This window comes from Gossypium hirsutum, chromosome A13 (assembly GCF_007990345.1).
Source record: "Gossypium hirsutum isolate 1008001.06 chromosome A13, Gossypium_hirsutum_v2.1, whole genome shotgun sequence".
NCBI lineage: Eukaryota > Viridiplantae > Streptophyta > Magnoliopsida > Malvales > Malvaceae > Gossypium > Gossypium hirsutum.
The window spans coordinates 84239990-84261982 of NC_053436.1; the positions used below are offsets into that span (position 1 = coordinate 84239990).

Here is a 21993-nt window from a genome sequence, read left to right on the forward strand (position 1 = left end):
GAGCCATAATTGGTAAGCTCCTCCTGAGCTGATGGGCAGTAGGCTCTATTGAGTTGAAACAGTAAGCTCTATCGAGCCGAATAGTAAGCTCATACGAGCTAAAATAGTAAGCTTGAATGAGCTGAAAATAGTAAGCTCCTACGAACTAAATCGGTAAGCTCATACGAGCTGTGGTGAGTCTGCAACAAATGCAAGAGCTCGACCAATACGGTAATTCCAGTAACATGTCACTCTTATCCAATGAATTCATATAGTTCAAATGGGGCTTGGTAACGAATAAAATATATCATTAAGGCATTCATATATCAAGTATTTCACTAATTACAAGTATAGAAAAATTTGATTCTAATTATACGAACTTACCTCGTATTTGCTTGTATAATCGTCGTCTACTTGTCTACCTTTCGTTTCCACCGATCTAATTTTGGTAATTGTTTATCTTGATCTATATATTATAAAATTCAATATTTTCAGTAACCATTTAATTCAATTCACATATATTTGGAAAATTACATATTTGCCCCTATACTTTTGACTGCTTTGCAATTTAGTCCTTTTTACACAAAATGGAAAATTTATGCAATTTACCCTTAACCCATGTATAGCCAAATTTCACATAACCTCCTAGTATCCCATATTTTCATTTTATTTACATTTTCAACCACAATATTTCTATCTTTCACAATTTAATCCCTAGTTCTCATTTTTGTCAAAAATCATTTTATAAAACTTGTATATCTATTAACAACCATCAATAGTCTATCATTTAATAACAAAGAACTCAAGTATTCAACAATGGAACTTTTCAAATTCATGAACACATTCAAAAATTAAGGTATAGGTTAGCAAATATACGAAGCAACGATCTCAAAAACATAAAAATCATAAAAAATTGAGTTCAAACCATACCTCAATCAATCCAAATAGGTGCCGAACCCTAATATCTCTTCTTGACTTCTTTTTCTTTCAGTATTCGATTATGAAGAAGAAAATATGATGATATTATGGATTTTTTTTATTTAATCTTTACTTAATATATAAATTACTAATTTAACCTTATAATAAACCTTAATATATCATGTAATTCATGGACATAAATGTCCACTAACCTTAATTATGGTCAAATAACATTATAAGGACTTCCATATTAATAAACCATAGCTATTTAATACATTCAAACAATAGAACTCAACTTTTACGCGTTACGCGATTTAATCCTTTTTACCGAATTAATCGTTCATTCAGTAAAATTTATTTATGAAACTTTCACATAATAATTCTATCATGTTGAAGACCTTATTAAAATAATAAAATAAATATTTTGACTTCAGATTTGTGGTCCTGAAACCACTGTTCTGATTTGACCTAAAAACGAGTTGTTACAACTCTCCCCACTTAGGGATTTTTGTCCTCGAAAATCTTACCGATAAATATGTTAGGGTACTATTTTCACATAACTTCCTCGGGTTCCCATGTAGCTTCCTCAATTCCGTGTTTATGACAAAGAACCTTCACTAGAACTATACATTTATTTCTCAATTCTTTGATCTCAGTAGCCAGAATCCTGATCGATTCTTCGTTATACGTCAAATCAGCTTTTATTTCAACATCTATCAGGGAGATCACATGTGACAGATCCAATCTGTATCGAAGTAGCATCGAAACATGAAAAACTCTATGTATCTTTTCAAGCTTAGACAGAAACGATAGTCGATATGCTACAGGCCCTAATCTTTCAACAATCTCATACGGCCCGATGAAACACAGACTCAACTTTCCTTTACGGCCGAATCAAAGAACCTTTTTCTATGGTGACACTTTTAAAAACACTCGGTCCCTGACTTGAAATTCAATTTCTGTACATTTCAAATCTGCATAGGATTTCTATCGATCTGAAGCTGCTTTTAAACTATCTCGAATCATTTTCACTTTTTCTTCAGTCTCTTTAATCAATTCAACCTTGTGAATATTTTTCTCATTCAATCCAGTCCAATATAACGATGTTCGACACTTGTGACCATATAAAGCTTCGTACGGTGCCATCTTTATACTCATTTGGAAACTATTGTTATAAGAAAATTCAATCAGACGCAAGTATTTCTCCCAACTACCTTCAAACTCTAGAATATAGCATCTCAACATGTCTTCGAGAATCTGAATAACTATCTTAGTCTGACCATCAGTTTGAGGGTGAAAAACAGTACTGAAATTCAATTTCGTACCTAAGGATTCTTACAATTTCTTCCAGAATTGCGACGTAAATCTCGAATATCTATCAGAAATAATAGGCAATGGCACACCAGTAACCGAACAACTTTAGAAATGTACAATTCAGCTAATCTATCAAGTGAGTAATTTGTACATGTCGGTATGAAATGAGCAGATTTTGTTAGTCGATCAACTACAACCCAGATAACATCTTTCTTTTTTAGATTCAAGGGTAATCCTGACACGAAATCCATAGTAACTCTATCCCATTTCCACTCAAGGATCATTATAGGCTGTAGTAAACCAGATGGTACTTGATGTTCAGCTTTGACTTGCTGGCATATTAAACATTTTGATACAAACTCTAATATATCCCGTTTCATACCCGACCACCAGTACAGCTCTTTCAAATCATTATACATCTTAGTACTACCTGGATAAACAGAAAAACAACTATTATGTGCTTCATGCAGGATTTTCTGAATAAGCTCTGTATTTTTCGGTACAGAAATTCTATTTTGGAATATTAAACAGTCATCAGTTCCAATATGAAATTGTGAATTAGAATTAGACTCACATTGGATTCGTTTACCTTGTAGTTCACAATCATCTTTCTAAGCTTCACAAATTTGTTGAAGAAATACCGGTTTAGCTCTTAATTAAGCTAAAACAGACCCATCATCACATATCATCAACTGGGTATTCATTGCTCGCAACGCAAACAATGATTTTTGGCTCAAGGCATTAGCAACTACATTAGCTTTTCTCGGGTGATAATCAATCACAAAGTCATAATCTTTCAATAACTAAAGCCATCTTCATTGTCACAATTTCAAATCCTTCTTTGACATAAGATATTTAAAGCTTTTGTGATCCGTAAAAATATGGCATCTCTCACTGTATAAGTAATGTTGCCAAATCTTCAATACGAATACAATTGCAGCAACTCTAAATCATGTGTTGGATAGTTCTTTCCGTACGGTTTTAATTGTCAAAAAGCTTAAGCTATAACTTTTCCTTCTTGCATTAGAACACATCCCAGACCATTTAATGATGCATCGCTATAAATCACATATTCTTTTCCCAATTTCGGTTGAGCCAAAACTAGTGCTTCAGTTAATAATACTTTCAGTTGTTCAAAACTCTGCTGACGCTTTTTTGACCATTCAAACTTTACATCTTTTTGTAGCAGTTGTGTCATTGGTGTCGCACTCATTGAAAATCCTTTCACAAATCTTCGGTAATAGCCCACTAAGCCCAGAAAACTATGGACTTCAGATACATTTCTTGGAGGTTTCCAATCAAGAATAGCAGAAATTTTGCTCGGATAAACTCTAATACCATTGGTTGAAACAATGTGCCCCAAAAATCCAACCTCTTTGAACTAGAATTCACATTTACTGAACTTTGCAAATAGCTGCTTATCACGTAAAGTTTGTAACACAATTCTCAAGTGTTCTGTCTTCTCAGATTCATCTCGTGAATAAATCAAAATATCGTCAATAAATACAACAACAAATCTGTCTAAATACAGCCTGAATATTTGATTCATCAAGTCCATAAAAAAGGCAGGAGCATTAGTTAAAACGAAAGGCATGACAAGGAATTCATAATGTTCATACCTAGTTCTGAATGTAGTTTTTGGCACATCTGACTCTTTGACACGTAGCTAATAGTAACTTGATCTCAGATCAATCTTTAAAAATATTGTAGCCCCTTTCAACTGATAAAATAAATCATCAATCCACGGTAAATGGTATTTGTTCTTTATTGTCACTTTATTCAACTATCTGTAGTCGATACACATTCTTATAGTGCCATCTTTCTTTTTCACGAACAATACTGGTGCACCGTAGGGAGAATAACTCGGTTGTATAAAACCTCTATCTGTCAATTCTTGCAACTGAGCTTTCAACTCTTTTAATTCTGTGGGAGCCATTCTATACGGAGCTATCAATATTGGTGTTGTTCCCGGTACTAATTCAATACCAAATTCAACTTATCTGATTGGCGGCAAACCCGGTGATTCTTCAAGAAATACATCCGAAAACTCAAAAACAATAGGTACAGATTCAATCTTTGATTCTGACACTTTCATATCCAATACATATGCAAGATATGCATCATAGCCATTTTCAAGTATTTCTGAGCTAAAATAGATGAGATCACAACTGGTAATTCACTCGAATCATTAGACTCAATCCGAAGAAACTCACCATTTTGACATTTCAATTCGATAGTCTTTCATCTACAATTTACAACTGCATCATGCATAGTCAGCTAATCCATACCTAGAATCACATCAAACTCATCGAACGGTAGAAGCATCAAGTCGGCCCGAAAATAATAACCCTGGATCATCATAGGAAAATTCTTACAAATTTTGTCGACTAAGATAGATTTGCCTAAGGGGTTCGAGAATTTAATTACAAACTTTGTGGACTCGACATGTAAACTCTTTTTAAATACTAAATTCATACAGATATATGAATGAGTTGATCCAGGATCTATCAACGCAACTATATCGGTATTAAAAAGAGAAAAAGTACTGGTAATAACATCTGGCGATGATGCTTCTTCTCGTGCACAAATAGCATAAGCTCTAGCAGGTGCTCGTGCCTCAGATCTCATAGTCGAATCTCTCTTAACACCTCGATTGCCACTCATATTTCCAGTGTTACTTGCTTTCACTGGTTGTTCTCTTTCAGCTATAAACTCTTCTGGACAACCCCGGAGATAATGATCAATTGATCCACATTTAAAGCAAGCTCCATTCACTAATCTACATTCACCATAATGCTTCTTATTGTAATGTTTACATTCAGGTCCAGCATTTCTAACACTTCCCACACTGGCCATAGATGTCGTGTAACAACCCAAACCCAGCCCAGACATTATGGACGAATCTGATGTGCCACATTGAAGTTAAAAACCCATGTTTCGTTTTAGTGCTTTAAAAACCGACTTTTGTTGAGCTAACAAAATGAATGGGAGCTAGGCACCAGGTAGGAATCCGTAACAGAGGAGGTGAGCCATGAAGGCTGCTTAAGTACCAAGCTCTTTTAATGGATCCAATCCTAGACATGCCCACAACCATTGCCACACTTGGTTAAATAGAGTTGTAATTTATTTAAGTTGAAATCTTTGATAAATCGGATAATCGTGCGTGGTGTTATTTTGAAAACAATTATCATTTTGAAAAAACATCCTAAGTCTAGCCCATTTATTAACAAACAGATTAAAGTTATTAAAAATAAAATAATCCCAGAAAAATAATTAAAATGGCCTTATTACAACCCAAAACCAAACAATAATATTAATAAGATAAAACTTATAAAGAAATAAATCGACTACTTATTGCAACTAGAAGAAACAGAAACAGTAGTGTGGCCATCTCTGAGTCCCTCGCAACTCCAAACCATCTAAGCTTAGGGATTACCTGCACAGTTTGAAACGGGGTGAGTTTACGAAAACTCAATGTGTAATCCCAATAATAAACAAACAGTGAAAACACAGTATCAGTACAATCTGGGCCAAAGCCCTATTTAGTCTTGACATATACTGGGCCGAAGCCTTTCGTTTAACGGTTACTGGACCGAAGCCTTTTCATAAATCATATCACTGGGTCGAAGCCTTTTCATAAATCATATCATTGGGCCGAAGCCTTTACTGTAAACGGTATGGCCGTTAGGTCCATTTCAATATCATATGTAATGTCAATGGATGTATGCAAGCCGATTTCAATATCAGATGAAATACCAATGAATGTATGCAAGCCCATTTGGAGAGACTATTCAACCCACCATTCGCTACTCTCCACCCGTACCAACCAACACACCATGTGAGGAATAACTCAACCCACCCAACTAACATCACCACTGGCAGCATAGCTGCTTTATCATATATCTGGAGGCCTAGCCTCTTTAATAACTGGGGCAAAGCCCTTTTCGGTAAACTGGGGCAAAGCCCTTTTTAATAAACTGGGGCATAAGCCCTTTTCGGTAAACTGGGGCATAAGCCCTTTTGCACTTCCTCCATCCATATAAAAACCCAACCCAATGCAACATGTCATGTATGCAGAATGTCATGCCCATATTTGAATAAGCAATCACAATTAAGTCATTCATATCACCAACATATATTCACAATCAATCCGTCAACCACACAGTCCAAGTCAGTCACTTGCCCACAAGGGCAAAACAGTCATTTTTCACATTATAAGGGTATTTTTGTAATTTTACCAAATATCAGGGTTTTCCATGTTCATTACAATTATCAATATTTCCAAGTGTTTAAACAATGATCTTTAACCCACTTTATCATATTCGGGCTTTTGGGCCCAAAACCCCTAATGGGCCATACGAATGCTAATTTAGCCTACTTAACCCAAATTTTACAACAATACTAACCATGTTAACGTGCAACTTTTCCAAATTCCATTTTCTATCAATTCTACCCAAATGGGTTCGAAAGCCCATTGGGCCCAATTTCGGCCCATTGAGCCCCAACTTACCATCGTGCACAAAATTGAGTTCTTACCTGTTCCATCGATCCAAACACTGATCTTATCGTATTTATCGCATCTATACCCAAACGCAACATTACAAGTTCTCAAAATACCAGTATTTTAGCATTTCAACTTCTCAGCAAATATTAATCTAAGCTACTACGAGGGTTAGTACACACCTGTTACGGGTTGAAGTTGAAACGTTTCCAGAATCAATCGCCTACGATAACCACCACCTGTCACTCAAACTTAACTAATCCAATATCAATATATGTAAATCCTAAGCATATCAGTCATACGAAACATAAGGGCATATTCGTCATTTTACCATACAGGGGTATTACGGTCATTTTACCCTACAGGGACTTTACGGTCACTTTATCCTACATGGGCTTTACGGTCTTTTTACCTAATAGGGGTATTTTAGTCATTTCATCCTACAAGTGTGTTTTGGTAAATCTACAAACCAAGGGTATTTCAGTAATTTTGTAAACCAATGGTATTTCCATAATTTTTAGAAAGTCAATGGTATTTCTGTAACTTTGTAAATTAGGGGTATTTTGGTAATTTTACAAATTAAGGGTATTTAGATAATTTCACAAACCAGTGGTATTTTGGTAATTTTACAAACTAAAGGTATTTTGGTAATTTTACAAATTGAGGGTATTTCGGTAATTTTACAAACCAGGGGTATTTTACCAATTTTACAGACTAGGGTATTTTGGTAATTTTACTAATCGAGGGTATTTTGGTCATTTTGTAAACTAAGGGTATTATAGTAATTTTGTAAATCGAGGGTAAAACAGTAATTCTGTAAATCAAGGGTAAAACAGTAATTCTATAAATCGAAGGTAAAATGGTAATTCTATAAATCGAGGGTAAAACGATAATTCTATAAATCGAGGGTACTTTGGTAATTTTACAATTTGAGGGCATTTCAGTAATTTGCAAACTAAAGTATTCTAAACAGGGATAACAATACGAATGGGCCTAAAACCTATTCTCGGCCCAAATTGGCCCACACGCTCGTGTGGCCCTTTTAGCCCAAATCTAGCCACAAATATGAGATTCACCTAGCCTAGTCCAATATTTACTACACAATCAAACAACTTATCCAATTGGGCTCGTAGGCCCATTGGGCCCACATGGCCCTTTTCGGCCCATCGCGGCCCGAAGTAGCCATCCTACAACTAGAGTAGTGAGAAAATACACACCTGATAGGAGACTGGAGTTAATCCACGCTCCGAGCACTCTTAGCGAACGCCCAACCCAAACGAGCACGCCATAAAGCGAAAGGGATCAGCCAAGAAAGGTACCTCTACTCTCCTCATGGTTCTCTCTATTTAAAGCCAGCTTCGCATCCCCTCTTATGTTAGCTTCCCGATGTGGGATCCTTCCAACATCAGAGTTTAAATTCAAAACCAACTCTTGCCGCCCCTTGTTAGCAAAATAAATGCTCCTTGCTTGCCATGGGATTCGAACCCATGCCTCCCCTCAGATCCTCCGCACGCTACTTGCCATTAAGCCACAAGGCTTTTTGTGCCATATTTTATCCTCAATTAATTATAAAGTCTAAAGCCCAAAGTCCAGGTTCCCTTAAAAAAACCAAAATAAATTGCAAGAGCCAAGACTTGAACCCAGGCTCCTATACAACCTTAATGACGCCACAACCACTAGACTACATGCTTCCTTGTGTCATTTATTTACCACAATAATTTAAAAGGCCCTCATCCAAGCATCCAAGTTTTTTTTTTCACTTAATACCAAAATTTTTGCTAAAGCCCAAGTTTAAACCCAAGATTTCTCCAACACTTCTCAAAGTCATTAATCACTAAAGTAAACATTTAATTGTTTCATTTCATTGCACAATTAAATACCTATATACAACCTCCTTATGGACCCCCACTCAAGGCCCAATACTTCTAAGCCCAAATTCGGGGTGTTACATGTCGTCTGAGGTTTTGAACTTGATTGTCTAGCATTTCTATCTCTAATCAAAATTCTCGCAGAAGCTGTGGAACGAGAATGATATTCTCTAAATTTCTTTGATGCTGATTGATGTGATTTGCCCGTAAATCTTTTTCTAGACTCTTTAGCCTTAGAATCAGATTTTTTTTTTCTCTTTGCAAAGCTCTTTGGCCTTACAAGCTCGATCAAACAAAACAACAAACTCTTTCAGCTCAAGAATCCCAACTAACACTCTGATTTCTTCATTCAATCCATCCTTGAATCTTTTACACATTATAGCTTGAAAAAGATGCATTCACGAGCATATTTCCTGAGTCGTACAAACTCTCTCTCATATTCTGCGACTGACATACGGCGCTGCTTCAATTCAAGGAATTCTTTTCTCTTCTGATCAATGAACCTTTGGTTGATGTATTTTTTTCTAAATTCAACTTGAAAGAAATCCCAAGTGACTCTTTCTAGCGAAACTACAGATATCAAGGTATTCCACCACTGATATGCATTGTCTCTCAGCAATGATACTACACATTTTAAGTATTCTTCTGTGTGCAGGATAATTCATCGAATACCCGAATCATGTTCTCAAGCCAAAACTCAGCTCTCTCTGGATCATCATTAATAATGGCTCTGAATTCCTCTGCTCCGTGTTTTCATATCTTGTCAACAGGTGGTTTATTTAATCGTAAAGGATCAATACATTGAGGAACTATAGGGATCGATTGAGGAATAGGTAGGGGTGGAGGTTGCGGAATAGCCCAGTTCGTATGAATGTACTGTGTGAACCAGTCATTTAATATCTGAAGGAAGACTTCTTTAGCCTCACCACCATGACTACTCATCAAGGGTCTAGATTCTGTAGGCGTTGTCCCTTGAACGGGAGCTAGCGCGTTACTTTCTACGTCGTCTGCTACAACTTGTTCAGGATCTATTACTATATAAAAACACATTTGGAAATTTCAGGAGTCATCACACTATCATAGTTTTATATATGGCATGTATAGCTAGACTCACATACACTACGTTAGTCCTAGAATCGACTAAACCGTAGCTCTGATACCAACAAATGTAACACCCTTAATCCGTAACCATTGCCAGAATAGGTTAAGAGGTATTACCGAACTTGTAATTCAATTCAGAACAATCAATTATCAAATAACATCATATCTTAATCAATAACATTCATTCACATTGTATATGTAATTAAAACAAGCATGCAAAACCTTAATCATGCATTCGAGACTAGATTGTAACATATTAAAAATTTCAAAAACTTAGAAAATTTTTCAGCATTTCAAATATCACACGCCCGTGTGAACAGGCCGTGTGCCTCACACGGCTAGTAGACAAGCCTATGTCTTAGACCGTGTAGAAATAGGGCATACATACTGACTTATGTTACACAGCCGAGAACACGCCCGTGTGCCAAGCCATGTGAAACTTAAAGAGTATACTGACCTGGGTCACATCTAAATTAGGCTTTCGTATTCGTCAAACAGTCTCCAAAATGTTATCTTCCACATTGTTGACACTCATGTTTGTTGGCTTTGACACTACCAACACTCGATACCGAAGTAGCTTGAGTCTTTGGACTCGTGTGTTGCTTCCCACGATCTCTGTCAGAATAACCAACTAAAGCAGTCAAACGATTATAATAAGCTCTTGATTTCTTGGAAGAGGAATGATAGGGTTTACTCATCGACCTCTTCCTTGAATCTCTAGCCTCAAAATCAGCTTTTCTCTTTTCTTTGCTAAGTTCCTTGGCTTTGCAAGCTCTATCGACTAAAACAACAAATTCCTTCAATTCCAGAATTCTAACTAGAAGTTTAATGTCTTCGTTCAACCCATCTTAAAATTGCTTACACATTCTTCAGTAGGAACACACTCTCAAGCATACTTACTTAATCTTACAAATTCTCTTTCAGACTCAATCACCATCATATGACCTTGTTTCAACCCTAGAAATTCTTTGCGCTTTTGATTAATATACCATTGGCTTATGTATTTTTTTCTGAACTCAGTCTGAAAGAATTCCCACGTGACTCATTCTCTTGGCACCACAGATATCAAAGTGTTCCACCATTAGTATGCAGTATCTCTCAGAAGTGATACAACACATTTAACACATTCCACTGGCGTACAAGACAGTTCATCAAATACTTAGATCGTGTTATCAAGCCAAAACTCAACTCTCTCAGGATTGATATCATACTGTAGCTCTAAACTCTTCAGCCTGGTACTTTCAAATTTTATCCATAGGTGGTTTACTCATATGCAAAGGTTCCAAACCTTGAGGAATTACCGGAACTGGTTGGGGAATAGGTGGGGGTGGAGGTCGCTGAGCAGTCGGATTCGTTCAGACAAACTCAGTGAACCATTCGTTCATCATTTAGAAGAAGGCTTCCTTGGTCTCTCCTCCCTGACTCTCAGATATAGGTCTTGATTTAGACTACACAACCCCATGAACGGAGGCTGGCGTATTACCTTCTACATCATCAGCAACTACTCGATTCAGATCCATTTCTATATAAAAACATGATTTAAAACTATCATGAGATATCATAATATCACAGGTTATATATGGCATGTATAGCTAGACTCACACATGCTGCGTTATTTTGAGAATCGACTAAACCGTAGCTCTGATATCAATAAATGTAACACCCCTAACCCATATCCATCGCTGAAATAAGGTTATAGAGCAGAACCGGACTTACCAATTAAACAATCATACAATTTTCAAATCTAAACAAACATCATTCAAATACAATCATATAGTCCCTAATACGAGTCCTTGAGGCATAAAACAAACATTAGAAAGGGTTAGGGAATAAAATAAGAACTCAAGGAAATTTTTGGAAAACATAGAAAATTTTCAAAATATAGGGGACACACGCCCGTGTGGCCCAGCCGTATGTCTCACACAGCCAAAGACACGTTCGTATCACAGGCTGTATGGACATTGAAATGGGATCACATGGCTATGTCCCAGCTCGTGTCCAACCCTGTGTAACTCACTGACTTGGGTCACACTACCACCCACAGGCCTGTTTGACTAGCCCGTGTACCCTTTGAAATGGCCTCACATGCTCGTGTGTCAAGCCATGTGCTAGGCCATGTGAAAACTAGATGGTATACTGACTTATGCCACATGGCCAAGTTAGACGCTTGTTTGCTGGGCTGTGTGGAGCTACTGACTTGGTTTCTACTTAAGTACTAAGGGACACACGGCTGCATCATCTAACCGTGTGTCACACATGGCTGTGACACACGCCCGTGTCTCTGCCCGTGTGGACAAAAATAGGCTACTTTCCAAGCCATCTTTCTTACCCAAACTTGCAACATCCTCCACATACCAAATAACATATGACCATATCTTCAATAGGCATTCAAACCAATCTGAACCAAGTCTAATTCATGCAATATCAACACCAACAACCACAAAGCTCATAGGTATCACAATTTTCCAATTCAAAACATATCAATATCACCATCAAGAATTCACCTAATTGGTCACATTCAAATATGCATTATTTGCCAAATACTAGCATGCTAATTCATTCTCAAATTCAAGCATTTGCTATCTTTATTACCATGTCGCAACAAGGCATGCATAAAGCAAATATAAACCACATACCAAAGGCTATTCACATATTTACATAACCAAGAACAACAAAATAAGGCAAATCACATGGCTATACACATAATCAAAACATACATCATTTACAAGACAAATCAATAGACTAAATACATTACCAACATATAGGTCATATTAACTACAACACCTATACATGCCATATAACCAAGTATCAAGTTCAAAAGTACCAAAATGATAGTTGGATAGTGTGATGAGATCTCTGACAACTCCCAATCCGAGCAAGCTTTGTAATCGCTATAAAACATGGAAAAGTAAGTAGAGTATGCTATTAAGCTTAGTAAGCTCGTATTGCTAATAAGTACAACTTACCATTTAATTACGATTTAAGTACTTCAACATTGTATAATGCAACTCAATTTAAAATCCAAAGCCTAACACATATTCAATCCAAATGTTAGACATGAATTCACAAATCTTATAGATTCAATTCTTATAAAATTTATGAATATACCTGTACTAATACATATCCATCTCTTACTCTTTCATATCATCAATATACCCGTTGAACAAATTGGAATAATATGGGATACTCGGGAATCTCTCACACTAAGTGCCAATACATGATCGAAACCATCTCAATCTCAGATCTCGTATAAATGCTCACTTTTGAGCTATCATGGGTCTACTCACACAAGCTGACAGTCAAGACGTAACTACACGGTGCTGCTCACATAAGCTAACGAGAATCCACAACACATGTCAAAAAACTCAGCCACCGGTAGAACATACGGACCAGCACCTAAAACACAATAACCCCTAATGACATGTCATTTGTATTTTATCTATTCCTAAGGTTCAATCGGGATTTCACACTTCGTCAAATCTTTGTCGAATATTTTTGTGAAGTCGTATTAATCAATAATGCAATAATTAAGCATTTAAAACATAATTACAATAATATTTATTAACATATAAACTTACCTCAAATTTATATGGAGAGAATCAAGCTATCAATCCAATATTTTGTTTTTCCCCCGATGTAATTTCAAACTTTTCTTTTCTTGATCTATATATAATCAAATTTAACTTATTTAAATATAATTCTATTCAATTTACCATAAAATTCATATTATAGCAAAATTACTATTTTGCCCTTAAACATTTAGCGTCTTTACAATTTAGTCCCTAGCTCATAAAAATGCAAATTCATGCAATTTAATTTTAACCTATTATAGCCAAATATCATTCATACCCATATCAGCCCACATTTTTCATTATTTCACACATTTACCACATAATTTATCACATTTCTCAATTTAATCCCTAATTTGCAATTTTATTCAAAATTACTTAACAAATGTTGTTTATCTAACAACAACCATCCATTTTCTATCATCAAACATCAAAACACATACTCATTCATCAATTGTAAAACCCTAGAATTTTAACAGTTTTACAAATTAGTCTCTGGGCTAGCTAGATTAAGCTACAACGACTCCAAAAACATAGAAATCATTAAAAACGAAATAAAAAATCACTTACATGCGAGATATTAGTGTAGCCGAATGTTAAAGCTCCTTCAATGGAGTTTTACACCCTTAATTTTGGTAGAAAAGATGAACAAAAAAGGTGATTCTTTTGTTTTCTATATTTTACTATCTTTTATTTATGATATTACATTTTTAACCTTTAATACTGACCTTTAAAAATCACTTAAATGATGTCCATCTTTGTCCATTAATAATACTAATGGTCTAATTACCACATAAGGACCTCCATTTTAAAGGTCCATAGGTATTAGACCCCTATAGCTATTAGAACTCAACTTTTGCACTTTATGCTATTTAGTCTTTTTTATCAAATTAAGCATTCAAACGTTAAAATTTCTGAACGAAATTTTTATACAATCATACTATCATACTGTAGACCTCAAAATAATAATAAAATAAATATTTTGGCCTCATATTTGTGGTCCCAAAACCACTGTTCCGATTTGACTAAAAATAGGCTGTTGCAAAAACTTTTATTCTTCACTTCTCTCTCACTTTTCTCTCTTCATTGTTCTTGATTTTCTTCTCCTATTCTCTTCTCGATTTCACCTCTTGACAAAGAGTCATTCAACCACATTCTAGTGTTTGTGGAAGCCTTGGTTCAACAAGAATAAGGGGACAAGGAAGAGAAGAGCAAACTAGTCAAGCCTCAGAGAAACACTAGATTTGATTCTTGTTCCTTATCCTTTTAATTTTATTGTTGTTGTTATGAACATGTCTATGAATATTTCTAATGTTGATATGTTTAATTTAATTAGTATAACTTAAACTTAATTCATGTTAGGTTGATTGCATTTCGTCTACTTAAGTTATTAAAATTGTGTTTGTGTTGTTATAGGCCTCAGTAAGATGTCTGATTAAGTAAAATCACAACTAAGTTATTATAGCATTACAACTGTAAGGTAAATAATGAAGTAATTATTTAAATGGATTGAAATTGAAATTAATTGACACAATACTTAGTCAAGGTAGCTGAGGGTTAAATTAGCAACGATATCTAACGATACATTAGCCTTGCATAAGTTGCAAGATTATTGTGATTAAACTGTTTCAAGGTAGAAATACATTGTTACCTCATGTAATCTTTTATGTGCTTATGAGATTGAATTAATTGTTTGAATTGGCATAGAGATATGCACAAGCGATTATTTTAATTTCATAAGTATGTATGTGCATTAATACATTTACTTATTAAAATTTCTTTAATCGGCTGAATTGACATAGGGATATAGTCAAACGATAAATGGATTTTGGTAGGTAAGTATGTTCATAAGTCAGCAAATTACCGAGTTGCCGTGAATTTATTCGTAACAACATAAACATGAGTTTCATAAATCTAAGTTCAGAAATATAATTAATCTAGCACAATTATGCCATCTTGATTAAAATCATCTTTTGAAATCGTGTATTGGAACTTTTATTTTATTTTTATTTATTTTAGTTTGTTAAAATCCTAGTTTTTAATCACCTCTTCAATTCAAAATATTTTTTTCGTCACCAAAGTGTTTTTAAAATTACATTCATAAATATTTCTTTCCACACCCCCTGTGGGTACGATAACTCAACATTTACTTGTCACTTTATTACTTGTTACGATTGTGTACACTTGCACATTTTCGTCGTTTCAGGTTTTTGGCGCCGCTGCAGGGGATTGTTTTAAAAGACATTATTTGTGAAATTGTTAAATTTGCATTTTGGCCTATTTTTTCGGTTAAATTTTAATTCCATCTTTTTGTGCGATTGTTTCAGGTGTTTATGAGTATTGATCAAATTATTGGCTTACTCCTAGTAGACCTTGAAATTGAAAGGACTTTTTGACAAAAAAGAAGACAAGCGAATGAAAGAAGGACTGAAGATATGAATTTTGAAAATCCAAACCAAAATCTAAGAGAAACATTCGCTTATAATAGTCATAATCCATCATTGTTGCCGATGATAGGAACTATGCCATTCAACAATATGCCATTCATCTATTCAACGAGCTCAATTCGAGTATTAAGAGACCCAAAATCGAGGTACAACAATTTGAGCTGACACCGGTCATATTCCAACTATTGCAAAATATGGGTCAATTTAGTGGGATTCCTACTGAAGATCCACATCTTCATCTTCGGCTATTCATGGAAGAGAGTGACTCATTTAAACTAGTCGGGGTGACTGAGGACACCTTGAGACTGAGATTATTTTTATACTCCTTAAGAGATAGAGCATGAACGTGGTTGAACTCCTTACCGTCTAGTTCCATAACTACATTGCAAGAGTTAGTTGAACGTTTCTTAATGAAATATATCCCTCCATCTTTAACCACTAAGATCTGAAATAAAATCACTTCATTTCAACAAGTTGATAAAGAATCTTTATATGAAGCATGGGAGCAGTTCAAGGAGTTATTACGAAAGTGCCCTCATCACGACATTCCTTGCTGCGTTCAAATGAAGACTTTCTATATTGGTCTCAATATTCATACTAGAACGATGATGGATGTTTTGGCAAATGGAGCCCTTCTTTTGAAGTCTTATAATGATGCTTACGAGATTATTGAAAGAATTGCTAACAATAACTATCAGTGGCAAACCAACTGAATAGCCTCAGAAAGATGAGTAGCAAGAGTTCATGAAGTGGACACACTTGCTTCTTTGGCAACCCGAGTATCCTCTATGTCTTCTATCCTTAAGAACATAATTGTTAGTGGTTTCAATGGTAATCTGTCTGGTTAGCAGCCAAATCTATTCAATATTATATCTTGTGAATACTGTGGAGATGGCCATTTCTTTGAAAATTGCCCATCGCTTCAAGAGTCAAATTATTTCATGGGAAATTAGAATTGGAGTGTTCCACAATCAAAGTTTTATAATTATTCATGGCAGAATCATCCAATTTCTCCATGGAGTAATCAATGGGCGAACCATAGCGACTCTGTTATGCCATTTCGATAAAATTATCTGACAGAATATTCTTAAGAAGTGCAACAACCCCCACCAACTGAATTGTCAAGTGATCTTGAGAATCTGCTGAAGGCATACATAGTGAAGAATGATACCACTTTAAGAAATTTGGAGAATCAAATGGGTCAGTTAACCAATGAATTTCAAAATAAACCCCAAGGTATTTGGCTGAGTGACACAGAAGATCCAAAAATTTTGGGCAAAGAACATTACAAAGCAGTCTCTTTGCCAAGTGGAAAGACATTGGAGCCCAAGGTGGTTGAGGTTCAAGATGAGCCTGTTGTAGATTAAGACAAAGAGGAAGTTAAACTGAGTGTTGAAACTCATGTTCCATAAAAGTCAGATATGGTGATCCTTGATGAGGTAAACTCTAAATCAATTAGTTTTGATTTCCTAACACCCTTCTCAGATGCGAAAAATTTTCTATAGAAAAGTTGCCCGATTAAAGCTAAGATTTGACGACTGCCATATCCTCAACGATTTCATAAGTAACAAAATGATATTCAATTGAAAGAAATCTTTGATGACGATGTGACTTTTAATGACTTTGATGCTGCTAAATCCTCAGATATAGTTGAAGACTGCTCTGCTATTTCCAAGATGGAATCGCTGGCTTCTACAGAATTAGAGCTCAATTCTTTAGATGATCTGTTAGAACATATTTTACTGGAGGATTCACCAAGTGATTATGTCGACGAGGAATGTTGGGATTTGTTAGAAGCTAAAACAAAGGGATTCACTCAAGAAGTTTCACTGGAATCATTAGAGTTACTATCTCGGGAGTACACACAACCAAAAGTGTTGATTAAAGAGCCAATCGAATTGGAGCTGAAGACTTTGCCTCATCATTTGAAATATGATTACTTAGGTTTATCTCCATTTTTACCTATCATGATTTCAGTTGAGTTCACCAAGAATCAAGGAGAAGAGTCATTTTAATTTTGGAAAAGGATAATAAGGGTGTCAGACGGGTTATTGCAAATATTCGAGTCATGGGTTGGAGGATTTGTAAGAATTATAGGAAGTTAAACAAGGCCACCAGGAAAGATCATTACGGGGCTTTCTTTCCTTAATAAGATGTTGGACAAATTTGGTGGGAACAAATATGATTACTTCCTAGGTGGTTATGGTTGGTATGACAAATGGCCATTTGACACCACCATGGTCAATGACGATCCTGAATAAAATGGAGGGAGTTTTCTTCACTTTCTCAATTTTTATTTTATAATTTTGGTTTTTTTTCTCATTTGAATAAAATGGTAGACTTAGATAAAATTTTCTTTAGCTCATGGGACTTAAGCAGGACCATCTGTGACCCCTCTAGTCTTTCTTGAGAGTTTAATTTAATGTAAATTTTTGAAAAATATTTTTCTATGTAGGTTGAAGAATTTAAGTATTTGTTTTGTTAAATAAAGACTCAATTTTTAACCCCAAGCACTAATTTCTTTGAGTTTTTTATTTATTTATTTTACTTTCAGTACAGGAGCTTAGGATCCAAAAAGAGCTACCATTGGGCTTAAGATACTACTAGGAAGGGAAATATTCAAACCTTTTCTACATGAACCTATAGCCTTTACCTTGTTCCATCACCACTCCCAAGTAGCCCAATAGTTCATCTCACTTAACCCCTTCATGTTATAGCCCTTAACTCTCTGAATCACCACCTCAAACACCTTCATTCAAAGTTACCAACTATCGCACCTAAATTATCCTTAAAACTGTCACCCCCTTCAACTCTAAACCTTACCCTTAGCTACTCACCCACATCCCCAAAATTGAAACAACCTTTAACAGATTTCCTAAGTTTGACATTGAGAGTCCTTTTATCTAGCACCATTCCATGGAGTGAACAGTTTGGTACAGTGGCTATGCTGCAACACATGTAGTTGTAGCAATAGGATTATTAGAGATACTCAAAAATAAGGGATAACTCAATTAGAGATGCATTTCAATATATATTTCGTAACCTATTCATTTTGTGTACCTGAATTTCTAGACTTTATACTCGAACCATGGACTCCAATGTCGAGAAAGTAAAAAGATGAGTCAGATTCTTAAGGATATGCAAATAAATAAAAAGGGGGATCTTTACTTTATTTCATTTACTTTCCTAGGTTCTTTAATGTTTTAGGATTAGGTTCTATTAGGATTTTTATTTTTCACATAATAAAACAAGAGGTGGAAATCATAAAAAATGAACAAGTTGCAAAGTACAAAGTGTGGTAATAGATATATACATGTCTAGGATTGGATCTAGAGAGAGCTTGGTACCTAAGTAGTCAAATTGAATCACCTCATCTTTTCTAGAATCCTACCTGGTGTATAGTATCTATTCACTTCTAACAATGAGGACATTGTTCATCTTAAGTAGAGGGGGCCGAAAAATTGTAATTATTTCCTGTCAGAATAAAATTTTCTTTTAATTATGATTATTGATAAACCATAAATTATACATATTTTTACCCCATGTTTAATGCATTTTATGGATGATTTCTCATTAGAATTGGTGAATTCGATGCTCCTAATGCTTTAATTTCATGTTTTATACTTGGGAGAGCACACGGGAGAGAAAGGAACGAGAAACGAGCCAAAAACAGAGAAAATGGGCCAAAGTATGAAATCAACACGGCCTGGACCTCCTCACACGGGCAGACCACACGGCTGTGTCAATTTGGTAGGCTCGAACATGGCCTGAAGTAATTGAACACGGGCGTGTCCTTGCCGAGCCCAAGTTGAGTCCAATTAGAAAAAGGTTAATTTTGAGGGCTTTTAGGCATTCCAAAGCCTATAAATGCACCCTAAAGAAGGAAGAAAAAGAGGACGGAGAAGGGGGAGTAAGGAATTACTCCAAGGAAGCCGATTGATCCATCTCAGAAGTCAGATTCATCATCAATACTGAAGATCTCTCCTCAATTTCCTTTCAGGAGTTTTGGGTTTTCTTTATGTTTTGTATTCTTTATTCTTCTGAGATGTTTTCTTATTTAGTTATGAACTAGAACCCTTAAATACCTAAGGGGAATGAAACCTAAGACGAATCTTGTTATTATTTTCTAAATCGTATATTTAACTTGTTTTTAATTCTTGTTTTGATATCCTAAGATAATGAATCAAGAAATGCTCATATTCAAAGGAGGAATAAATCCTGTCTAAGAGTACATTTGTCATAATTAAGCGGAGTTGATTGCGTGCCTAGACATAGGGTGACAAGATTTTGCCGGATTAGGGTGAGACCTAATAAGGGGGTCCATAGATCGTGTTAATACAACCCTAGAGTGTTAATTAGAGAAAAGTCTTGGTTATTCAATCTAGGGATTAGACGTTATTAGTCTTGAATAGGGATAATAACATAACTTAGGGATCTTTAAGGAACAAGTTGAATGAATAAATTGTCTGATTCGGAGCCAGAATAACAAGTAAAGTCTAGGTGGATTTTTCCTTAGGTATTGTCTTAAGTCAATCGATTTTTCCCAAAAGCAATTCCCCAATTCTTTTCTCTGTGCGTTCTTAGTTAGACAATTAGTTAATTAAAACAAAATCTCTTTATTCTTAGGCTAGATAGTAAAATGACAGCCATTACTAGTACTTTTAGTTCCTTTGGGTTCGACAATCCGGTCTTGCTAAAACTATACTACAGCTCGATAGGTACACTTGCCTACATCACAGTAATAGTTAGCTCAATAACGAGTAATTATAAATATTTAAAACCCATTACGAAATCACGCGATCAAGTTTTTGGCGCCGTTGTTGGGGAACAAAGATATTAGGAACGTTCAATTTTTATTACTTTAGCCATTTATTTTTCTTGCAATTTAATTTGATTTTATTATTATTATTATTTATTAACCTAATATTTCTTTCTCTTGGCAGGTTTTTATAGTTTATGACTAGAAGTAACCCGTCAGGACCATTACTTTTTGACGAAGAAATCGAACTGTACAATTCTTAGAAACAAAAGAGATATAAGGCGTAGCTTAAGATACACGGAGAACGAGCAAGAAGACGATACTCGACCCCCAACCGAAGAGATGTCTGAAAACTAAGGCAATCAGCTACCTCCTGCAATCGCGGTTAATCAAAATCTTGCTCCACGTACTATGTATGATTATGCTAAACCTTCTTTAATAGGAACTGAATCAAGCATAGTTAGACCTGCTGTAGCTGCAAATACTTTTGAATTAAAACCTAACACTATTCAAATGATACAACAATTTTTTGAGTTTGATGGTTTGCAGGAGGAGGTTCCCAACGCTCATTTAGCCAACTTCTTAGAACTATGCGATACATTTAAAATTAATGGAATTTCTGATGATTCCATACGTCTTCGGTTGTTTCCCTTTTCATTGAGGAACAAAGCTAAACAGTGGTTGAACTCGTTACCACAAGGGTCAATTACTACTTGGGAACAAATGACCGAAAAATTTTTATTAAAATATTTTTCGCCGGCTAAAACGACTAAATTACGTAATGATATCTCTTCTTTTTTGCAGATGGATTTAAAAACACTCTACGATGCATGGGAGAGATACAAGGACCTTCTGAGAAGGTGCCCTCAACATGGGTTACCGCTTTGGCTCCAAGTACAAACATTTAACAATGGTTTGAATCCTTCGACTCGGCAAATGATTGACGCAGTTGCTGGTGGAACCATCAACAATAAAACACCGGAAGATACCTATGAGTTTATAGAGGAGATGTCACTGAATAACTATCAGTGGCAAGTCATGAGGACAAAGCCAACGAAAACAGCTGGCGTTTATAACGTCGATTCGGTCACCATGCTCTCTAATTAGGTACAACTCTTAAATAAAAAGATTGATGGTTTTCTTAATTCTTCAGAGGTTCACCCAGTAATGCAGTGCGAAGCAAGTGGAGGTGGAACAAACCATTCGGAATACCAACCTTATGGCCACAACATGGATAACGAGCAATTAAACTACATGGGTAATAATCCTCGACCTCAAAACAATCTATATAATAACACTTATAATGCAGGTTGGAGGAACCACCCTAATTTTTCGTGGGGCGGTCAAGGAAATCAAAAACCTCAACATCCTCCGGGCTACAAACAACCACCCTACCAATAGGGAAAGAAGCCAAACCTTGAAGAGATGCTCTCAAAGTTTATATCAGTGTTAGAAACCCGTTTTTAGAACATCGATCCAAGAGCTCGAAACTCAGATAGGCCAGCTTTCCAAACTAATCTCCAAATGACCACAAGGT

At 35.6% G+C, this 21993-nt stretch overlaps 2 non-coding genes across 2 annotated transcripts; both read right to left on the minus strand.

The window, feature by feature from the left end:
- Positions 1–16137: 16137 nt before the first annotated feature.
- On the minus strand, positions 16138–16244 carry LOC121213165 (small nucleolar RNA R71). Its single transcript, XR_005908535.1, has one exon. It is a non-coding gene; the product is annotated as a small nucleolar RNA R71 (small nucleolar RNA).
- Positions 16245–21227: 4983 nt separating this feature from the next.
- Positions 21228–21334, minus strand: LOC121213387 (small nucleolar RNA R71). The gene has a single exon (XR_005908768.1). It is a non-coding gene; the product is annotated as a small nucleolar RNA R71 (small nucleolar RNA).
- Positions 21335–21993: the final 659 nt, after the last annotated feature.